The sequence below is a fragment of the Zalophus californianus genome, chromosome X (assembly GCF_009762305.2).
Source record: "Zalophus californianus isolate mZalCal1 chromosome X, mZalCal1.pri.v2, whole genome shotgun sequence".
NCBI classification, from domain to species: Eukaryota; Metazoa; Chordata; class Mammalia; order Carnivora; family Otariidae; genus Zalophus; species Zalophus californianus.
This window is the reverse complement of record NC_045612.1, coordinates 122,415,993-122,436,442: the sequence shown is the minus strand read 5'-3', so window position 1 is coordinate 122,436,442 and position 20,450 is coordinate 122,415,993. Positions and strand designations below refer to the sequence as shown.

The window sequence follows — 20,450 nt, the reverse complement described above, 5'->3', positions numbered from 1 at the left end:
CTTATGATTTGTTTGACGCTAAGCCTTTGATCAGAGATCCGATTCCCTTTCATCGCGTCTATATATCGGAAAATACAATGCGCAAGCTTTTTTACGCTGTGGGGTTCCAGAAGTAGCTTCTGTCCGAAAGGGGAGGCCTGTTTGTGCGCCAGTTGTGGCTGGGAAGCCAGCTGGGCAGAGAGGAGAGTGCCAGGGAGAGGGGCCGCCCGGCCCAAGAGCAGCGTGCGCTGGCGCCTCCGGGGCGCCACTGTTTGGTCACCTGAGACCCCGGCACAGGCCTCCCAGCCCAGTCCCCTCCGTAGCTGCACGAGGGGGCGGGCAGCGTGGCGCAGAGGTGGTGCCGGCAGCAACCGTGGTGAGAAGCTGGTGGTGGCGTCTCGGGTAGCTAGCATCAGGAGGCCGACGCCAACTGCCCGCGCCACCCAACGCCACCCGCCTCCCCGCTCCGCCCCGGGCAGCGTGCTCACCTGCTTCGAGCGTCTGGCTCTGACCCCGGAGGGCGGCTTTGTCTGCATCACTTCCCCTCTTGGAGCAGTTGCTGGGTCCATGACTTGGGGCCCCCGGTACTCGCTGATCCTGCCTCTTCCTTGGCTTTTGAGGGGGGATCGGAGGGGTGTCAGAGGATCTGCAAGCTGGAAGGCTCCCAAGAGACAGGGAGCAGTGATGGCAGTGGCATTGCAAGGTGTGGGCCGTGTGCAGCGCGGTTGGCCCTGGGAGGCTTAGAATGGCCGGGAGACCCCCCCCCCGCCATCCCCCGGGGCGTGGGACCGCCCTGTGCCCGTCCCCCCTCTCCCCCTTTGCCTTGCCGGCAGCCTTCTCTCTCACTCTTCCGGGCCCCATAAAAATCGGTCTCCGCGGGCGGTTTGGCCTGCAGTGTGAGAGAGCGGCTGTGCGGGAGGCCGGGCGGCCGGGTCCCCGCTCAGCCTGTCCCGGAGCCGGTCCCCCGCTCCCCCGTGCCTGACGGGGGGCTTGGCATCCTTGCTGGGCCTTCTGGCCCCGTCTCTGCTGCAAGTCCAAATCGTGAAAGAAGATTGACAAAGGAGGGTATTCACCATCAAATGAGACTTAAGAGACTAAGTGTCCCAGTCCCCTCTGTTGCTGTGACAGAGACCAGAGACGGGGGCGGGGGCGGGCTCATCCCCAGCAGCCCTTGATTTCTCACAGCGCTGGAGGCCCGCACGGTTGGCTTCCGGTGAGGTCCCTCTTCTGGGTCGCAGACGGCCACCTTCTCCTCGCCTCCTCACGCGGCAGGAAGAGACTGAATAACTAGTTCTCTGGGGTCTCTTTTATAGGGCACTTGTCCCATCCCTAGGGCTCCGCCTTCAGGACCTGATCACCTCCCAGAGGCCCCGTCTCCAAACACCATCCCATTAGGGGGTCGGTTTCAACAGATGAATTTTGGGAGGACACATTCAGCCCATGACAATAACGAGATGTAACTTGGAGCCCCTGATCGGGCCCTGGCCTGAACAAACATCTGTAATAGGCACTTGGGGACACCTGGGGTTATCTTTATGTGACCAGCTGTTAGATGATATAAGGAAACTACTGGAAGTTTCATTAGATGTGATAATCTTGTGGGGTGGTAGGCATCCAGCTAAGCCATTCCGAGATTCCTGACACAGAATCAGTGAGATAATGCATGTTTGTTTCCTGCTGCCATGTTTTGGGGGGGATGTGTTACACAGCAATAGGTAACTAACATGTGAGTATGTACAAGTCTTATTTATTTATTTATTTTTGGTGATGCACGCTGAAGTATTTAGGGATGAAGTGTCATGACGGTGACAAGTTACTGAAACTTTTTAAAAACATTTTTGGAGATCTCTTTAATGTATGGCTGAATACAAGACAGATGAATTCTCATCTCTGCTTCTACATTCAATCTGTAGCCTCTGGAAAATTCTACTGTACACTCACAAGAGAATGAGAATGAGAAAAAGGCAAATAACAATTTAAGATTATTATAAAAATATTTTAAAAAATTTTTAAATATTTTATTTATTTATTTGAGAGGTTGGGGGGGGGTGAGAGACAGAGGGAGAAGCAGGCTCCCGCCGAGCAGGGAGCCCGTATGGGACTCAATCCCAGGACTCCAGGATCATGACCTGAGCCGAAGACACTACGCTTAACCAACTGAGCCACCCAGGTGCCCCTATAAAAATATTTTTGACAGTATGGATCCCCTAAAGGGTCTTGGGGACCCCAAGGTATCCCTGGATCACACTATGAAAAACCACTGCTCTAGATAAATAATTTATTTGTAAATGGTTCAGTTAAACGGGGAGAGCAAAAGGTGAGGCAAATATGGCCAAATGGGAACACTTAACTGAATTTGATTGGTGTTGTTCATTGGACTCTCTGGATAATGTTCTGTGTATTTGAAAATGTCCATAATAAAAAGTTTTTTTAACAAGATAGAAAAGGGGGCGGCGCCTGGGTGGCTCAGTTGGTTAAGCATCCAACTCTTGGTTTCGACTCAGGTCGTGATCTCAGAGTCGTGAGATCGAGCTCTGCGTCGGGCTCCGCGCTCAGTGTGGAGTCTGCTTGAGATTCTCTCCCTCTGCCCCTCCCACCACTTGCACGTTCTCTCTCAAAAATAAATAAATAAAATTAATAAATAAAATCTTTTAAAAAAAGAAAAGAAATGTGGACTCTGGGACATGTGGGGATTCTGACTGGGTAGGTCTGTGGTGAGGCCCAGCGGGAGCATTTTTAACCTGAGTTCTAGGTGCCCACGAAGGACCCGAGGCCCCACCTGAAGCCTGCTGGTGCAGCGGTTCCCAGCACACCACCTCTCCTCCAACCCTCCACCCTCCCGAGCCAGATCGAGTGGTGTTAGTTCACGGTGAGGCTTATCCGTTTTCCCCCCACCCGTGGGGGCAGGTGTTGGGGGACAGTCTGCCCCCCCACTCTCCCTCAGCAGGTGCTGCCGTGCTGGCTGCGGGGAGAACTTGTTATCAAACGGTTGCTTAACCACTCTTTCAGTGGACGGCCGAGATAAACCTTCCTTTCTAAGGGCAGGAGTGGGTTTCCTTCACAGATCGTGAGAAGTATTTTTGAATGACTCGTTTTCCGTGTTACATACACCTAGTGAGAGTTTCCGGCAGGATCAAAGTTATGGAAAGAAATCGAAGCTTTCTTCGTGTTCCCAGTCCCCGGGCCTCCTCCCAAAGGCAGCCACTGCTAACTTGCATGGGATATGGTTTCTGAAAATGTGCAAATACACCCATCTCTAGGATGTATATAATGCTTTGTTGGTTTGCTTTATTGGGATGTAATTTGCGTGGAGCAAAATGCATGGATTTTTAATTCAGGTGGTTTTGACAGAGAATATTCCCAGCACCCCCAGAGGGCCCCATCTCACCCTCGTTTAGCCACACCTTCTGGCAGAGGCAGCCGCTAGCCTGATTTGTGTCAGCACAGTTTACTTTTGCCTGTTCTTGAACTTCATACACATGGGAATCCTATGATATGTCCGCTTTCATATCTGGCTGCAAAGATGTTTCCCTGAGATATGAGCCTCAATATTCATTCATGCATTCACTCCCTCATTTACTTCCTTGTTCAGCGAATATTTGTTGGATCCCTGCTATGTGTCTAGGCCTGGATTTTTCTAGGCCCTGAGGGTTCAGGGCTGAGGGAACAGCCAGTGCAGAGGGCCTGAGGCAAGGCATTTGAAGAACAGCAAGGAGGTCGGCAGGTCCAGAGAAGAGCAGCCCAGAGATCACATGGTGGGAAAGGTGTCCTGAGGGGTGGCCAGGGCCGACCATGCAGGGACATGGCAGGAGGGGCACCCATCCTGGATTATTCTGAGTGTGCTGGAAAGCTGCTGGATGCTTTCGGCTGTGGGAGTGACACGCGGGGACGTGCATTTGAAAGGGTGACTCTGGCTGTCGTAAGAAGAGTCAGAGGTGTGCAAGAGAGAAAGCGGGGTGGCCGGTGAGGAGGCTGGGATGGTGGCCGGGTGACCAGTGACCTGGGTGACCACATGAGCTGGCCCAGGCCTCTGACTTACTTCGCAGCACTGTCGCCTGTCCTTCCCTCCGGGCAGACTCACACTGCATCTCGCTCACCGAGGCTCTTGCTTGCTGTCGGGCAGGTCTTGGTGCCGTTCTTGAGAGCAGAGAGCCTGGTCGTCGGTTGCGTTGGAAGTTTGAGACCCGAGCCTTCACTGTCAGAGGGGACCGTGAGCCCTCCTGAAGTCCTACGGAGGCCCTTGACCTTCTGAGGACGGTGTCCGGCTCGCTGCCGTAAGCAGCGGCTCGGAGGCCCGGGGCGGCGTGGGGTTTGGCTGGAGGGAGAATCGCACGCACCTGCTGCATTCTGTTCATCCGCTTGGGAAGTCCGCCCCTCGCCCGGCGGCCCGGCACCTGCCGGCTCCTTTCTCAGGGCTGAGGCCGCCTCCCCTGTGCCCGCCTGGCACTTCTTACCCTGTCTCCCTGTGGGTTGGCTCTGTTGCCCTGTCTCTTGGTTCTTCGTGTCTCTCCCGCCTCACTGTGAAACATTTTTCCTCCCTCCCTGGTACCCCTTGGAGGCGCTGCTTGGTTGGGAGGGCTTTGTGGTGAGTAGATAGGAGGGCCGACCGCAGAGATGACAGACGAGCTATTTTTCCTCTTTGCTTAGTCATGCCTTCCACCAGCACCCCTTTTGCCCAGAACCTTCGAATGGACCACGTGTCAGCCCTCACCTTGGTAACCCAGTTAAGCCAGCCGGTGGCCTTGTTCTGAGAGCTCCAGGAGGAACACCCCCAAGCCGCGTTCGATGACCGCCTGCATTCAGCCTTTACAGAGATCTCGAGTGTCTGCTTAAATTTTATTTATACCCCACATAAGCAGAAAATGGGTTGTTGTGGAGGAAAGGGTCAATGGAAGTTCCGTCTGAAAAGGTCCCCAGAGCGGGAGGGGCCCAGAGTGCTCTTTCCCACCAGCATTGTCTTCAGCAACTGAATCGTGGCCCTCAGAATTCATACGTTGGGGTCCCACCGGGACCTCCGAGGGCAACCTACTTCGGAAATAGGGTCTGTATAGAGGTAATCAAGTTGAAATGAGGTCATTAAGGTCGCTGTCCTCCAGCATGGCCGCGGTCCCGGTAAGGCATGGAGAGAAGGCAGCGGGAAGGGGCGTGGGAAGAAGACCGCCCTCTACAAGCCCAGGACAGGCTGGGACAGGTTCGCCCTCGGCGCCCTGGGAAGGAAGCGACCCCGCCGTCCCTCTGGTCTCCGACTTCTGGCCCCCAGAGCTGTGGCACAGTACATTTCTGTTACTTGAGCCGAGCAGTCTGGGGCCCTTTGTTCGGGCAGCCCTAGGGGACTAGCATGGCAGCATTTTCACAGGTCAGAGGGTAGCCCGGCGCCTTTGCCTTCACGTTAGCTCCGCATAAGCTCCGCACAGTCCAGGCGAGGAGCGGCCAGCAGCGCCCTGTCAATGGAGGCAGGTAGCTCTCAGGCCCGGAGAGGACCAAGGCCTGCTAGGCTGTTGGGGAGGAAGGGCCCTTGGGGCCTGGGCTCGAATCTGGCTCCCCACTCACCTTCTGTGCGACCTGTACCTGTGACCGAACGTCTCCTCTGCCTCAGTTTGCTTATCTGTGGCGTGGGCCTGAGGGTGACAGTATTTAATGCAGAGAATGTCGAGAGCCCGAGCGACTGAGTATATGTGAAGTGCTAAAAATGGTGCCTGGCACACGGAGTCCTATGAAAAGTTGTCCTTGGGGCGCCTGGGTGGCTCAGTCGTTAGGCGTCTGCCTTCGGCTCAGGTCATGGTCCCAGGGTCCTGGGATCGGGCTCCCTGCTCGGCAGGAAGCCTGCTTCTCCCTCTCCCACTCTCCCTGCTTGTGTTCCCTCTCTCAGTGTGTTTCTCTCTGTGAAATAAATAAAATCTTTAAAAAGTTCTTATTGTGTGGAGGAGTCTCTGGGGAGACTCTCATTCCTTGGCCCTTGACACCAGGAGCACAGAGACTCGGGCCTCCCCTCCCTGCCTCTGCGGTGGGGATGTCAGAACCTCAGTCTGTTGTGTCACTTGAGGCCACATGCAGTTGGCCTCATCCCCTTTCCAACACGCAGGCTGTGTTCCCAATCGTGACAAACAGCTGTGTGGCCCTGGGGCCGTCGGAGGCGTGCCGTGGAGGGAGGGTCACGGTCCCGCACCAGCTCCCCAGTCCTGTGCAAGGCAAGCGCTAACTGAAGGCGTGCGATGTGCTAGGAGCTCCGAGGCGGGCCAAGGAGGAAGCAGGGAGGGAAGGAGGAGGCGGGGAGGAGGCCCTCCCCTGTCTCTTTTGGCTCCAGGCAAAGGTTAATTTTCAGTCTTTCTGCCTGTCCTTTGGCTCTGAGCTTCCCTCTCTTTGGGACTCTCATTGGACCTGTGGCCCTTGGCCCCTTGCCACATGGCCACCAGGGGGCTCCTCTGTCAGTGCCTCTGGGGAGCCCAGCCTGGAGGATCGGCTGGAAGGAGCGAATGAATCATGGCCCCTCATCTAAAGGTGTCTGCGTTTTAAAAAGCGAGAGTCCGTGATCTCAAATGAATTTGAAACTGGTGTGGTTTCAGGCAAGGTGGAGAGGTGAGATGAAAAGCTTTTTTTTTTTTAAAGATTTTATTTATTTATTTGAGAGAGAGAGAGAGAGAGAGAACACATGAGGGGGGGGAGGGTCAGAGGGAGAAGCAGACTCCCCGCCGAGCAGGGAGCCCGATGCGGGACTCGATCCCGGGACCCCGGGATCATGACCTGAGCCGAAGGCAGTCACCCAACCGACTGAGCCACCCAGGAGCCCAGGATGAAAAGCTTTGACTGGTGTGGGAGCCAGCCTCCAAAGTGGGCCCCAGTGACCCCGTGTCCTGGTGCTCAGGCCCGCATGCAGTCTCCTCCCACTCTGGTCACTCGGGGCTGACCTGTGCGGCCAGCAGGGGACCGTCCCAGTGACGCCGGAGGCCTTCCACGGCTGTGGGTCACAGGGCACTCTACTGCCTCCTCCTTGCTCCCTCGGATCAGCTGCTTTGGAGGAAGCCAGCTGCCCCGTCCTAAGGACGCTCTAGCAGTCTTGCCGAGCTGCAGGAGGGAGCGGCCCCGAGGCTTCCCAGCAGCAGCGAGCACGGACTTGCTAGCCCCGTCCGGGGGCCGGCTTGTGAGTGCGTCCTCTTGATTCCATCGGCTGCAGCCAGAAGGACCCAACCAGGGGCGCCCGGGGGGCTCGGTCGGTGAAGCGTCTGCCTTCGGCTCAGGTCATGATCCCAGGGTCCTGGGATGGAGCCCTGCTCAATGGGGAGTCTGCTTCTCCCTCTCCCTCTGCCTCTCTCCCCTGCTCGTGTTCTCTCTCTCTCTCTCTCTCAAATAAATGAATAAAATCTTAAAAAAAAAAAAAAAAAGAAGGACCCAGTCAAGCTGCTTCTGAATTTCTGACCCACAGAAACTGGAAAAATCATACGTGTTTATTGTTTGAAGCTGCTAAGCTCTGGGGTAATTTGTTTCCCAGCATTGGATAGCGAATACAATGGTAAGAACCCAAACTTCTGTGGGAGGGGGCCTAGCGCTGGCCGCTCCTGGGGTCAGCCCCCAGGCTGTGGCTGCCCCCCTCTTGCCCCTTCTGAAGCTCCACTCCTCTCTCCTTGCTCCCTCTCTGTTCGTGCTGTGGTCTCTCTCCCTCTGTCCCCCCCTTCTGCCCCCTCTCCCACCCTCTGTCCGGTGAGCTTCATGCAAGGTTTAGGTGTATTCATTGGAAGTTGGGGGGTGTTGATGATGAGTTTGAGTGTGCTGATTTTTTTCATTCTCCACAATGTATATGCCCGTGTTCGTCTGCATCGCCTGGAGACTTCGTGCAATAACCCCCGGATGCCAGTGGGGATTGGATGTCTGGCTGTCACTGCGGGCACCCAGCATTTGCCGATGTAGGATGTGGCCATCTCCCCTTTACCTCGTGCGCGGGGGAAACGTATCCTGACCTGTCCATGCAGCGTGGAGCCCATATCCTCTGCCCGCTGCACGGCGAGTCGGCCCAACCCCAGGGCCTTTGCTTTGTCAGATGGTTCAGACTTTTCACGTGAATTATTTCGGTGGGAGGTCATTTTTGTAAGAGCTGATGTGATAGATATTTCAAGAGAAAAGAAGGTACATCACAGGCACATCAAGGAAGTGTCGTAGCGTGCCAACTACAAGTCTACCTTCGGTAAAGTGAGGCAGTGCGACTCAATTCTTGTTGCCCTTCAGTAAAGTTTGCCCTGAAATACATGTGCAGAAAAGTGTGTAGAGCCGAAATGCACAGCTTGCTGAGTTTTCACCCAGTGAACACACCTGGGTACCCAGGGCCCAAAAGAACTGGAACATGACCAGTCCCCAGAAGCCACCTGCAGGTCCCCTTCTTCGTCACTTCCCAGCCCAAGGGCGTCTGCTACTACAGATTCGTTGTGCTCGTTGGAACTTTATATTAGTGGACCTGTGTGTATCCCTTCATGTCTGGCTTTCGTGCGACGTTAGGGTTGCAAGCTTCATCCTTGTTCAGTGCGTGTAGCGCTACATTGTTCGGCCTCACAGTTGGATGTAGCTGAAGAGTTTTCTCTGTACCGGGTGTCTTGTTTCTTTTGCTGCTCTTAGGATACCCTCCTTTTCACCGGTCTTAACAATTTGATTATGATATGCCTTGGTGTGGTCTGGTTTGCTTTTTTATTTACTTCTGCGGCTTGGGGTTTGCTGAGCTTCTTGTGTCTGGGATTGTAGTCTAATAGTTGAAATCTTTGTGTAGAACTGGAATGGCTCCAGGGCGCCTGGGTGGCCCGGTCGTTGAGCGTCTGCCTTCGGCTCCGGTCATGATCCCGGGGTCCTGGGATCGAGCCCCGCCTCGGGCTCCCTGCTCTCAGCGGGAAGCCTGCTTCTCCCTCTCCCGCTCCCCCTGCTTGTGCTCCCTGTCTCGCTGTGTCTCTCTCTGTCAAATAAATAAAAATCTTTATTAAAAAAAAAAAATGTATTCCAGAGAAACGTCTTGAGAGAGTTTAAAGGGAGTTTTCAACCCATGTCCCTATCACCTCCTCCACTTGGATAAGAATGGCGAGGAAGGGTTTGCCTAAAGGAACTGTCGGCTCGTGGTGCTTTTAGCCACTACACCGGGTTCAAAGTCCGCTCCCCAGGCCCCAGGGATTCGGTGTCAAATGCCTGTGGTTGGGCATCAGCCAGGCCACGGGGCAGCTGCACTGGGGGAGGAGATCTGTCTACATATTTGTCGGCTCAACTTTTTCCACGTGTGAAAAATAATAAAGGAAAATCAAGACGAATCGAGCAGTTAGGAGAAAAACCTACAAACCTAGTAGGGAAAGCTCGTCATGCTCTTCAGACTTGCGTTGTTATAAATCATAAAACTGTGGGATGGTGCATGTGAAAGGTGACATATAGTCAAAGAAACGTTTTAAAGCCACTCGCATTTTACACGTGTAGTGACTTCAGCTTGGTTTATATATTCTTTTCGTCCGAAGTGTATGCACAGATAGAATCTCTCTTGTGTGTATTATTGAGCATGTCTGTGCAGTGATGTCAAAAGCATTTAACTGGGGGCGCCTGGGTGGGCTCAGTCGGTTAAGCGTCTGTCTTCAGCTCGGGTCATGGTCCCGAGATCCTGGGACGGAGCCCCGCGTCGGGCTCCCTGCTCGGTGGGGAGTCTGCTTCTCCCTCTCCCTCTGCCTGCCGCTGCCCCTGCTTGGGCTCTCTCTCTCTCTCTCTGTCAAATAAATAAATACAATCTTTTTCTTTTTTTAAATGGCAATACGCATTGATTGTTCCATAGAGTTTCTATCTATCGATGGATTGTAGTATTAGTAATGGTTTCTTTAGAACAGAGATAGTGTATGGTGATTGGCTAAGCTTTTTTAGGTTTAGTGGATTACTGCAGAGCGGGCCTCAGCAAACACTTGTCAATGTCCAGATAATAAATAAGGGTGAGTAACAGGCCTCTGACCCCAAGGAACTCACAATCCGGTAGGGGAGGAAGCAAGCTTGTAAGTAATTATTCCAACAAAATGCTATTGATAAATAAGATTGATACTAAAAATTTTAGTGATTAAGACACAATGGGAAGGATGCAGGGCATGCAGGAGAGCGGGAGAATAGGAGGGGACCAAAGGTGACGGGGCGGGTGGTTCTCCAAGTACAATCTGTGGGCCAGCAGCATCAATCAGCCTCCCTGGGAGCTTGTTAGAAATGCAGATCCCTGGGCCCCACCCCAGACCTGCTGAAGCTGAAAGTAGGGGGGTGGGCCCTGGCCAGCCCCGCTGGTCATGCTGACGCACACTGCTATTTGTGTATCTCCGGTCTAGGCAGTGATCGGCCACCAGTGTTCTTTGCAGGAGCGTAGGACAGGCCGTTTCGATGCTCAGCTTGTCCCAGAATTGCTAGAGTCCGCAGCACAGCCTGGACCCCCTGTGTTGGTGGACTGTTCATCTGTTGCAATCAATTGAGTGTATCTGGGAGTTTTTCTGAATTCTTACATGGATGGGAAGTTTGACTTTGCCCATCGGTATAATTTGTCCGTTTTTTCTTTTATGGATTATATTTTTGGTGTCATTTCTGAGAACTCCTCGCTTAGCCCCAGGTCGTGAAGGTTTTGCCCGTTTGTACAGAGCCATAAAAACCTCACTCATGGGTTTCACAGAGGCAAAGAAAGGCATTGCTGGTTGATGCAGTAGAAAATGCCATGCTGCCTTCATTTGGATTCTCTCAGAAGTGGCCCCGGAGACAAGGATCCCAGTGCAGGGAGCTTTGTGGGAGGCGCAGGGTCTCCTGGGAGGGGCGTGGGGAGGTGTGACCCGGAAAAGAAGGCAGCCAGTAGAGGCTGGGCTGGTAATGCAGCTCACCCAACAGGTGACTGGAGGCCAACGCTACGCTTTGCAAACTCTAGGAAACAGAGCTTGCTGTGTCCCGGCTCCCCAAGATCATCTCTGGGTTCAACTAGGAGTACTCACAGGACAGCATACAGTTGTCTTCCTGGCTATGATTTATTACAGTAAGGCATATAGGGCACAATCAGCAAAGGGAAAAGGCAAGCTCGTTAGAGTCTCAGTACCCATGAGTTTTATTGGAGGTTGGTCCTATAGGCACCCTCTGTCTGGCTCATTATCAAAATTCCAGTCTCTTAGAAAGAAAGCAGGAGTTCAGCATCAATAACATTATTTGGACAACCAGTGTAGGCACACTGAGCCATTCTCATCGGTTCTGGGACTGGTGGGAACCCTCTTGAAATGCAAGTTCCCACCTGCTAGCCAAGGGCCAACCTTGCCCGCAGGCCTTTCTAAGGAGAGCAGGCTCAGGCCTGCAGTGGTCAATTTTTTCTGCCTTATAAAACACTTGCCTTGAAATGACTCCATTCAGGGGGTAAGGGAGTGGGGATATTTATACACCAGTTCCTGAGAGTCATCAGTTAATACCTGCTCCTAATAACGCATTCAGGCATAGAGATCCAGTTGGAAATAAGCTGGAGCTTACTGGAAGGTTTTGAGGAATGTGGGTGGGGTGCTGGCAGCATCAGATACAGTAGTTGTTCTAGAAATTGGGTGAGGACAGCAAAGCCACATGTATAGGGCAGTTCATGTGCATGGGGTCATGTGGTGGTTTTATAACTGGGCGAAGAGACCAAAGTCAAGGCTTCCCTATAACTTCCTTCGGGTGTGGCAGGAACTCTGTGCAGGCCAATCGCTGGGCCTGGAGGCACAGGGAGAGCCACAGATGGATACTGCCTTTCTGTGTCTGCCTGTTGGCTGGATGGGAAAGAGTGTGTGTGTGTGTGTGTGTGTGTGTGTGTGTGTGTATTGTGGGGACAGAAAATCCCGGTACATTTGTTATGTTTTATTTTTATTTATTTAGTTATTTATTTATATATTTTTAAAGATTTTATTTATTTGACTAGAGAGAGACACAGTGAGAGAGGGAACACAAGCAGGGGGAGTGGGAGAGGGAGAAGCAGGCTTCCCGCGGAGCAGGGAGCCCGATGCGGGGCTCGATCCCAGGACCCCGGGATCATGACCTGAGCTGAAGGCAGACGCTTAATGACTGAGCCACCCAGGCGCCCCGTTTTATTTTGAAATTATTTTTTAAAAATATTTATTTATTTTAGAGAGAGGGAGAGAGCGCTCACGTGCAGGCGTGGAAGTGGTGGAAGAGGCAGAGGGAGAGAATTTCAAGCAGACTACGTGCTGAGGCAGAGCCCAGCACCAACGCTGGGGCTGGATGGGGGGCTGGATCCCACGACCCAGGAGATCAGGACCCTGAGATCATGACCTAAGCCAGCATCGCGAGTCGGACGCTTTATGGACTGAGCCACCCGGGCACCCCCATTTGTTGTATTTTAAACTTCCTCTTTTAGTCTTTGAATTCAGAGCAGCAGAAATGGCAGATAAACAAATGTGTGCTACAGCTTCAAATTTCATGGCAAGAACCCTTTTCTTGCTCTGTCCACGTGAGCGAAGTAAGAGAACCAGGCTGTGTTGTGTAATCTGAAGCTAGAGTGCATTTGTATCGGATTACATTCCGTAAGTGTGTCGTGGTGTTGTGTGCACAGAGATCCTGGCTCAGAACGAAGGCAGCCGGGTGGACGGTATCTTCATTCGGCTTAAGCTCCTGGTTCCCTCCCCCTGTCAGAGAACCGAGTGCGGGCGAGGAGCTGGCCTGGCCGCCCTCGGAGGAGAGACGAGACCAGGAAGGAGTGAGGTTAGCTGGTCATGCCGGTGATCACGGTAACGCAGGCCTTGCACCGAGGTGACTCATCCACTGCAGGCCCATTTTGGGAAGCACTTGAGCCAGAGCGTGGGGAGAAGAAGAGAAGGCACCGGAGGTGACAGAGGAGTGGCCGTGGGTTAGAGAGGGAGTGGCCCTCCAGTCACTCAGAGCAGGGAGCCAGAGCCGTGGGCTCTGGACGTACGAGGTTTCCAGAACCTGAGGCAGGACTTCCGGCTACAGGAGGCCGAGGGAAGGACCGCCGGTGAGGCAGGCCGGGGGGGGGGGGGGTCCTGCCCTCTCTTGGAGGGCAGGTGGGACTTACAGGTTGAAGAGAGATGGGGGAAGGAGGAGGCAGTCCCCGCATGTGTGTCCTGGACCCACAGGACCTTCCCGGACACTCCAGGGCACCTGGGCAGAAGGACGGCTGGCAAAGCAGCCTCCCTGACCGGGGGCCCCCAGCCTGGTGGCCGTTACGGTAGCGGCCAGCGCAAAGGGGCTGCAAGAAAAGGGGCTTCGTAGTGGCTGCGTGGGATGACTTCTGGAACTTCTGGCAAAGATGTAGGAAGTGAAGCTTTTCTGAGGTTGTTTTGTTTGTTTGTTTCTCTTTTGGGTGCCGTCTGACCAGGATCTGGCTCTGAACTCCATATTCTTAGATCCTTTCTTCCTTGGGTCCTAAGCTTTTTGTGTGGTATCTTGTGACACTTTGTTAAGAGCTGTGGTATGATCATATCTTTATTCACGAGCCAAGGGCGTCTGCAGTCTTGAAGCATTAGGATAGCTAATTAGTCGGAGAAACTTCTGATTGTAGGATACAGAAACCTCCAGGTGTGTGTGTGTGTGTGTGTGTGTGTGTGCGCGCGCACTTGCACTTACGTTAGTGTTAGAAACTACCTTTTCAATTTTCCCAAAGCTTCCAGGTTGAAATGTTGCTAGTGAGGTCCTTTAGTTGCATTTTTGGGGTCTAGCCTGTTCATCAGTTGATGGCATTTGGGTTGTTTTCACATTTTGGCTAGTGGGAATAATGCTGCTCTGATCATTTGTGTGTAAGTCTCTGTGCGGACATGTTTTCAGTTCCCTTGGGTCTAAGCCTGCAAGTGGAGTTGCTGCTTCACGTGGCAACTCCGTGTTTAACCTTTTGAGGTGCTGCCAGACTGAAATCCCTTTTCTTAGCTGAGCTTTTTATGGAAGTAAATATCTACCTATAAAAATGCAAAAATCACAAGTGTACAGCTCCATGAATTTTTGCCAAGGGAGCTCCCCTCTGTAACCGGCACCCAGGTCAAGGAACAGGATGCGACTGGCCCCCAGAAGCCCTTTGTGGCGCCTTCCAGGAGGCCGTACCCCACCCCAAAAGGTAACCACTACCCAGACCTTCACACCACAGATTAGTGTTGCCTGTTTATGAACTTTATATAAATGGAATCTTTTATTTCCAGCTTTTGTCTTACATTCTTAGCTCATGCGCCATACAAAAAAACACTGACAAGTTTTTCTGCCAGTATTCCTCTCCCAAATCAGACCATGTTGTCTTATTTGCCGGCTTCTCTATTAGCTAATTCCCAGATGACTTGGGCAGATGGAACAGAAAATCCGAGCTCAGATGAAAAGACGCAGAGCCTCGCCAGTCCGGTGAGCGCCGGTGGCCACGGGGCTGAGGGCCAGGAGACGGGCTGCCAGGGCGGGCGCGGTAGAGACTGCTCCTGTCCCGGCCCCCTGTCCCCTGCCCGTCCCCTTGTGGTGACTTAGCTGCCATTCAGGCCTTAGCTCGTGTTTCGAGGGAGGGGCCGGGTGGGCAGGATTTTCCACCCTGTGGGCCTCCCAGCCCGTGTCGCAGTCCCTCCCTTGGGCCGCGGGAGCCCCAAGCAGCCCTAGGCGCGGCGTGACCGAAGGCACTTGGCCGTGTGCCCCTGACACTTGATTTACCAAAACAGGCAGTGGGTCGCATTATTGGGCATCGGCTCCCTCCCAGACCCCTGTCCGAGGTGCCAGAGCTACCAGCAGGCCTGTGCCCCTTACCTAGCCGCAGAAGCATCGTGCTCCACTGGCAGAACGACAGAGACAAGTAGGCCACCTGAATGCCCACCAGCTGACGAGTGGACGGAGAAAACGGACGTGTACACACACTGGACTCTGAAGCAGAAGTCCTGCCGTAGGCAGCAACACGAATGGATCTGGAGGACGTTACGCGGAGTGAAATAAGCCGGTCACAGAAAGACGCACTGCATCATTTCATTTGTATGAGGCGTCTCAAGGGGCCGAACTCATAGAAGCAGAAGGTAGCAGTGGTTCCCGGGGGCCTGGGCGGGGGGGGGAGGGGGCGGAGCAGAAACGGGGAGTCGTGGTTCGGTGTGTATAAAGTCTCAGTGAGGGAAGACGAAAAACTTCTAGAGATCTGCTGTACAACCTTCTGCACAGGGTACCTTGGCCGTACCCTGAACATTTGTTAAGAGGGTGGATCTTGTGTTATTATTTTGTTAACTACCAACCATTTAAAAACACGAGAGAAAAAGAGAATGTTTTTGATTGCCAAGGAGGAAGCTCCCAGTTCTCTCTGGGGAAATTAATGCACGTGGCACAGAGAGTGCGAAACAGAGGAGAATGCTGGAGGGTGAATAGGAGCTTTCCTGTCGGGACAGGAGAGCTGTTCTAGGTAGAGGGCACAGCACACTCAGACGAATGGGTTTCCTCTGCCTGACATGCTGATGATCCTTACTAGTCTAGCATGGGGTGCTCTGTATTCAGCGTGGCCTTGATCAGACTTAGAACCTGTCCTTCTTTACCTTGATCTGGGTGATTTCCTGCTTTCGTTCATCTTCTAGAAACCGTTTTTTTATTGCCAATATCCGACTATGCAAAGTCCAGATTTCCTTTAAATGGCACACATCCCTGTTTTGAGGGTGAGCCAAGCCATCTAGAGTTGTTTTCAGTATCAAAGTCATAAATCACATCCCTGATACCCTCACAGTTAATGCGTGCTGTGTTCATCGGGCCCTGGGTGAAGTGAGCTTTACTGGACAGGGTCTGTTGTTATCATCCGCTGGTGAACCCTTGGACCCCAGCCTCTTGGAGCCGTCATACTGCAAGACCAAACCGATAGATACTTTCTTGCCTGAAAGGATTGGATAAAAGATCTAGGTGCGCAGTGTGTCTTCCAGATTCCCTTTGTAGGTAAGTACGGTTCGGTAGGACGGGTGTTATTTTGTCGGGCCAGACGCCTCCAGCCTGAAATTTGATTCCGTCCCATTTCTGTTGGCAGTTTTATCCTCCATCGTTGTTCCTGTCCTCCTCCCGGAAGTCCGTCCACGGTGCCCCAGCTCACTTACCTGTCTTCATTGCTCCTCTCCCTCCGGAGCCCAAGCAACAGTGCTGAACACTGTTACGTGACAACCCCTTCAAAAAACCCAACGGCTTGAAACAATAACCAGTTATTTTTCTCACAGTCTGTGGGTGGGCTGGGTGATTTGATTGGGCCAAACTCGGCTGATCTTGGCTGGGCTCACTCAGGAACCTGTGCCTGGCTGGGCCTAGGTGACCTGGGATGGCCTTAGCTGAGCTGACCCAGCTCCATTCCATGCCATGTGGTCTCTCATCTTCTGGCATTCTAGCCTAGGCTTCTCATGGCAGAGGCAGAGCGCCCCCCCCCCCCCAAAAAAAACACCACCACCACCAACAAACCAGCCAGCAGAGGCTGCATCACCTCTTGGGATCCAGACTCGCACATGCATGCTAGTCACTTCTGCTGCGTGTCACAGGCAAGTCCAGATTCAGTGGGTGGAGAAATAGACTCTGCCTCTTAATGAGGAGGACCTGGGAAGTCCCACTGAAAATGCGGTAGATCCAGGGAGGGGTAGAGAATATGGCCATTTTTGTAATCCGTCCACTGCATGGATCAGGGATCAGCAAATGTTCTCTGTAAATGGTCAAAATAGTAAACATTTCAGGCTTGGGGGGCCATATAGTCTTTGTCATAACTCCTCAACTCTGCTCTTGTCGTGTGAAAAGCAGCCGTAGACAATATATAAATGCCTGGGCATGGCTTTATTTACAGAACTTTATTTACAGAACCAGGCAGCAGGCCAGATTTGGCCCACAAGCTGCAGTTTGCTGAGCCCTGACCTGGACAATCCAGACCAAGTAGGGATCTCCGATCCAGGTTCTAGGATGTTGTCCTTCCTGGAACCAAGGCCTTGAGGCCAGAAGCATGGGTGTCATCTGTCAGCAAAAGTGCTCTTATTGGAGTGAAGAAATAAAAACAGACTGAGAGGAGCAAGGGCTCCTTGCTAAGGTACAAATGACTATTTGTATCCATTTGGGGTTGTTCCTTGTTCCATGATGAACTTATATAGGTTAAGTTTGTTTCTCAGCAAGTCCTTGGAGTTCACTCCTTGTCACTCCCATGTTTGGCTGGATTCTCATTCCTTATCCATCCACATCTCCCAAATGGATTCCAGATAGAATTCTTTCCATTTTTCTTTTTCTCTCTTTTAAGATTTTATTTATTTATTTGACAGAGAGAGACACAGCGAGAGAGGGAACACAAGCAGGGGGAACGGGAGAGGGAGAAGCAGGCTTCCCGCGGAGCAGGGAGCCCGATGCGGGGCTCGATCCCAGGACCCCGGGATCATGGCCCGAGCCGAAGGCAGACGCTCAACGACTGAGCCACCCAGGCGCCCCTCTTTCCATTTTTCTAACCTGGATGCCCTCTTCTTACACTTCTCCCAGGAGGGTCTGGGCATCAGAAGTGACCTCAGCACCTCCTTCTGGGCTCCCAGGAAAGCCCCTGATTAGATCTACAAATTAGATCTTGTTTATTTTCCTTTACCAATTATGTGTCTAATTGTCACGACCATGACATGCTCCATCAAAATTCAAAGATGTTAATTGTTCCCGAGAGTGACTTTTTGATTCAACCATTATTTCCTGGAGTTGTTGCTTGACTAGAGATTTGGTTACATCTCAGGTAACGTGAACTCCCTTTTCATAGAATGTCCAAGTCTATGCTGCTCTTCTATCTGCTGGCTTGGTTTTTCTCACGAGGGCTGCCCATTGTGGGTCAACAGTCAGCTCCCTTATTTTTCCCATCAGAGATTTTCTGTACCACATATAATACAAACAAGGTTACCACCTTGTTTTTGTAGAAATGAGAACGAAATCTTTGCTTTCTAATTTTACTCCTTCCCCTTTATTATTGGTTGCTACTGACTTATGCAACATGATTCTTCCCTGGGTACTCATCAACAGGTATAGTTTTCGGCTTGGCATGGCTCAAACCTCAAACTTTTAAAGTTTTAAAGCAGCCGAGTTGCACAGACGGTCAATAAATCACTCACTATCGCCACTTTATTGCTTGTAAGGTGATTACCCTGCTTTGCCCATAGCGACTTTTCAATTTGATTAAAGTGCAGTTTCATCAGGTCGTGGTTGAGTCCTCCAGATATAAAAATACATAAAGCAATGAGAGAAGCCTATGCTCAAGTATCTTTATAACTACCCTTCCCCTCTTTAACCATCTACTCCAGCACTTTTGTGGGCCTCGTCCTATAATTCAAATTTCTGTGCTCTTTGCCAAAGTAATTTTTATTTAGTGCTTATTCCAACTTCTTGTCTTTGTGAGAGTGTATTATTTTTTTCCTGCTAACTGGTGGGGAGCATTGGTCCTGCTGCAAAGCATTTTCTTCATCTCAAATTAGCTCCTATGTGATCTGTAAATCAGGCTCTGATGGTGGTATAACATGGAAGGTGTCTTGGTTTATTTGCGGTTGTTTTCCAGACCCAGGGAGCCAGGAGAGTGGGAGTGGAATTGTTATCTTAGGAAAAGGAGAAACTCTCAGCTTGGCTACTGTCCTGGCAGCAGGAGCCCTTTTGACTGTATTTTAAGAAAAATTAAAAGTGAGCGCCTGTATCCACGGCTCCCTTGCCCAGGGCGGTGTGCTGCTAGCCGGGCATGGCTCTTGGCTTGTCTTAGTCTGTTTGCGCCGCTATGATCAAATCCCACAGACTGGGGGGCTTCTACACAAGAGACATTCATTTCTCACAGTTCTGGAGGCTGGAAGTCTGACACCGGGGCGGGGGGAGGGCAGCACGGTTGGGTGGGGGCCCTCTTCTCCGTCAGAGACTTCTCGTTGTGTCCTCACACGATGGAAGGGGTGAGGAAGCTCTCTGGGGTCTCTTTTATAAGGACACCTAATCCCATTCCTGAGGGCTGCTTGACCTAGTCACCTCCCAAAGGCCCCACTTCCTAACATCATCACACAGGGGGATGGGATTTCAACATACGAGTTTCCGGGGCACACACACATTCAGACCATAGCACGGGTCATGTGGTAGGTTGTCGTCTTGCCTTGTCCGTCTCCAGGGGCCCCCCTCCCCGCCTCCACCCTGCAGCCCCTACACAGGGCCTCTGCCCTCTGCGGATTGTCTTGGCTTCCACCAGTGGGTTAATGCCTGGCCAGCATTTCACTCTGCTCTAGCTGTAGGGTTTGAATATCCTCAGTGATGACACGTAGGCCGCCTGCCTGAGTCGTGCACTTTATCTCACAAGAGAACCAGTTATTGGTTCGGTTGCAGTGATTGGATTTGGAGTGGTAGGCCTCGACCCTGTTTGCCCCTCTGGCCCTCTCGTTTTGATGCCTCGCTTTTGCAGAACTTGAGGTTTTTCAGAAATTTGTGTGGTCAGTCTTACTTTGTGGTTCTGCATTTGTGCATTTGTCTACTCACCAAGACGTACTCGTAACCCCAAATTGATACATGCGGTACTCTCCTGGTTAGTCACAGACATGTGCGTGTGCGGAGTGGCAAAAAGTCTGAGTCGCCCGAAAGGCACCCTCCTGGCTCCGCCATCTTACTTCAGCTCTCCAACTATAAGCAAGTGTCCTTTGTACAGATTGTTTAGTGCCATGTTTTTCACATTTTTGTGCCTTTTTTTTTTATTGGTAATTTGCTGTTTGTCGTGGGCCCAAAACGCAGGGCTGGAGCGCCCCTGGTGTTTCCACGCGCAAGAAGGCTGCAGTGTGCCTTGTAGAGAGAAGCCGTTGGGCAGATAAGCTTCATTTGGGTATGAGTTGCAGCGCTGCGGCCGTGACCTCAGTGGAAATGAATCAGCAGTATATATTCAAGAAGATGTCTTAAAACAGAACCACAAAAAAGCAGGGTTGTATATTGCCTGGCTTACAAAAACGTGATCAGAGGCTTGTAGGAACCCAGCCCTGCGTATCACTTAGGGACATTGCTTTGGTAGCCGCTAATTCGGTGTTCACGGGGACTTTATAGAACGAGGCGGCTGCAAATAACAAAACTTGACTGTGCTACAGACCGAAGGTTGGTGTCTCCCCAAAATTCACGTGTTGGAACCTAAGCCTCGACGGGGTGGTGGTTAGGAGGTGCGGCCCTTGGGCCGTGATCAGGCCATGAGAGCTGAGCCCTCATCAGTGGGATTAGTGTCCTTATAAAAGAGACCCCCGGAGAGCTCCACTCTTGTTCCCGGTATGTGATGACACCGTGAAGAGATGGCTGCCCGTGAACCAGGATGGGGGTCTTCACCGGACTCCGACCCTGCAGCGCCTTGATCTTGGACTTCCAGTTTCCAGGACCGTGAGAAACGCATTTTCGTTGTTTCTAAGCCGCCCAGTGTACGGTACTCCGTCAGAGCAGCCTGAAAGGACTAAGACGGGCTGTATCTATATTTCATTACGGCAGAGGTACCTGTGCGGGAGCAATTCTTTCTTGCATAAGAAAGTACTACATGTGGCTTGTTCTGCCGTGTCTCT

The 20,450-nt window shown here is 52.2% G+C and overlaps 1 protein-coding gene across 6 annotated transcripts in view; it reads left to right on the top strand.

The window, feature by feature from the left end:
• Nucleotides 1-20,450, top strand: part of CLCN4 (chloride voltage-gated channel 4) — a 63,586-nt gene that overhangs the window by 5,998 nt on the left and 37,138 nt on the right. The window contains exon 1 of one of the 6 annotated variants that reach the window (XM_027608059.2): nucleotides 12,583-12,946. The exons of 1 other annotated variant lie outside the window; for it this stretch is intronic. The gene's annotated coding sequence lies outside the window, so the exon portion shown is untranslated. Of the gene's footprint in view, nucleotides 1-12,582; nucleotides 12,947-13,028; nucleotides 14,039-16,762; nucleotides 16,970-20,360; nucleotides 20,382-20,450 lie in introns of those variants that run through there. 4 more of the 6 variants (XM_027608060.2, XM_027608062.1, XM_027608061.2 and 1 more) reach the window with 4 other exon arrangements.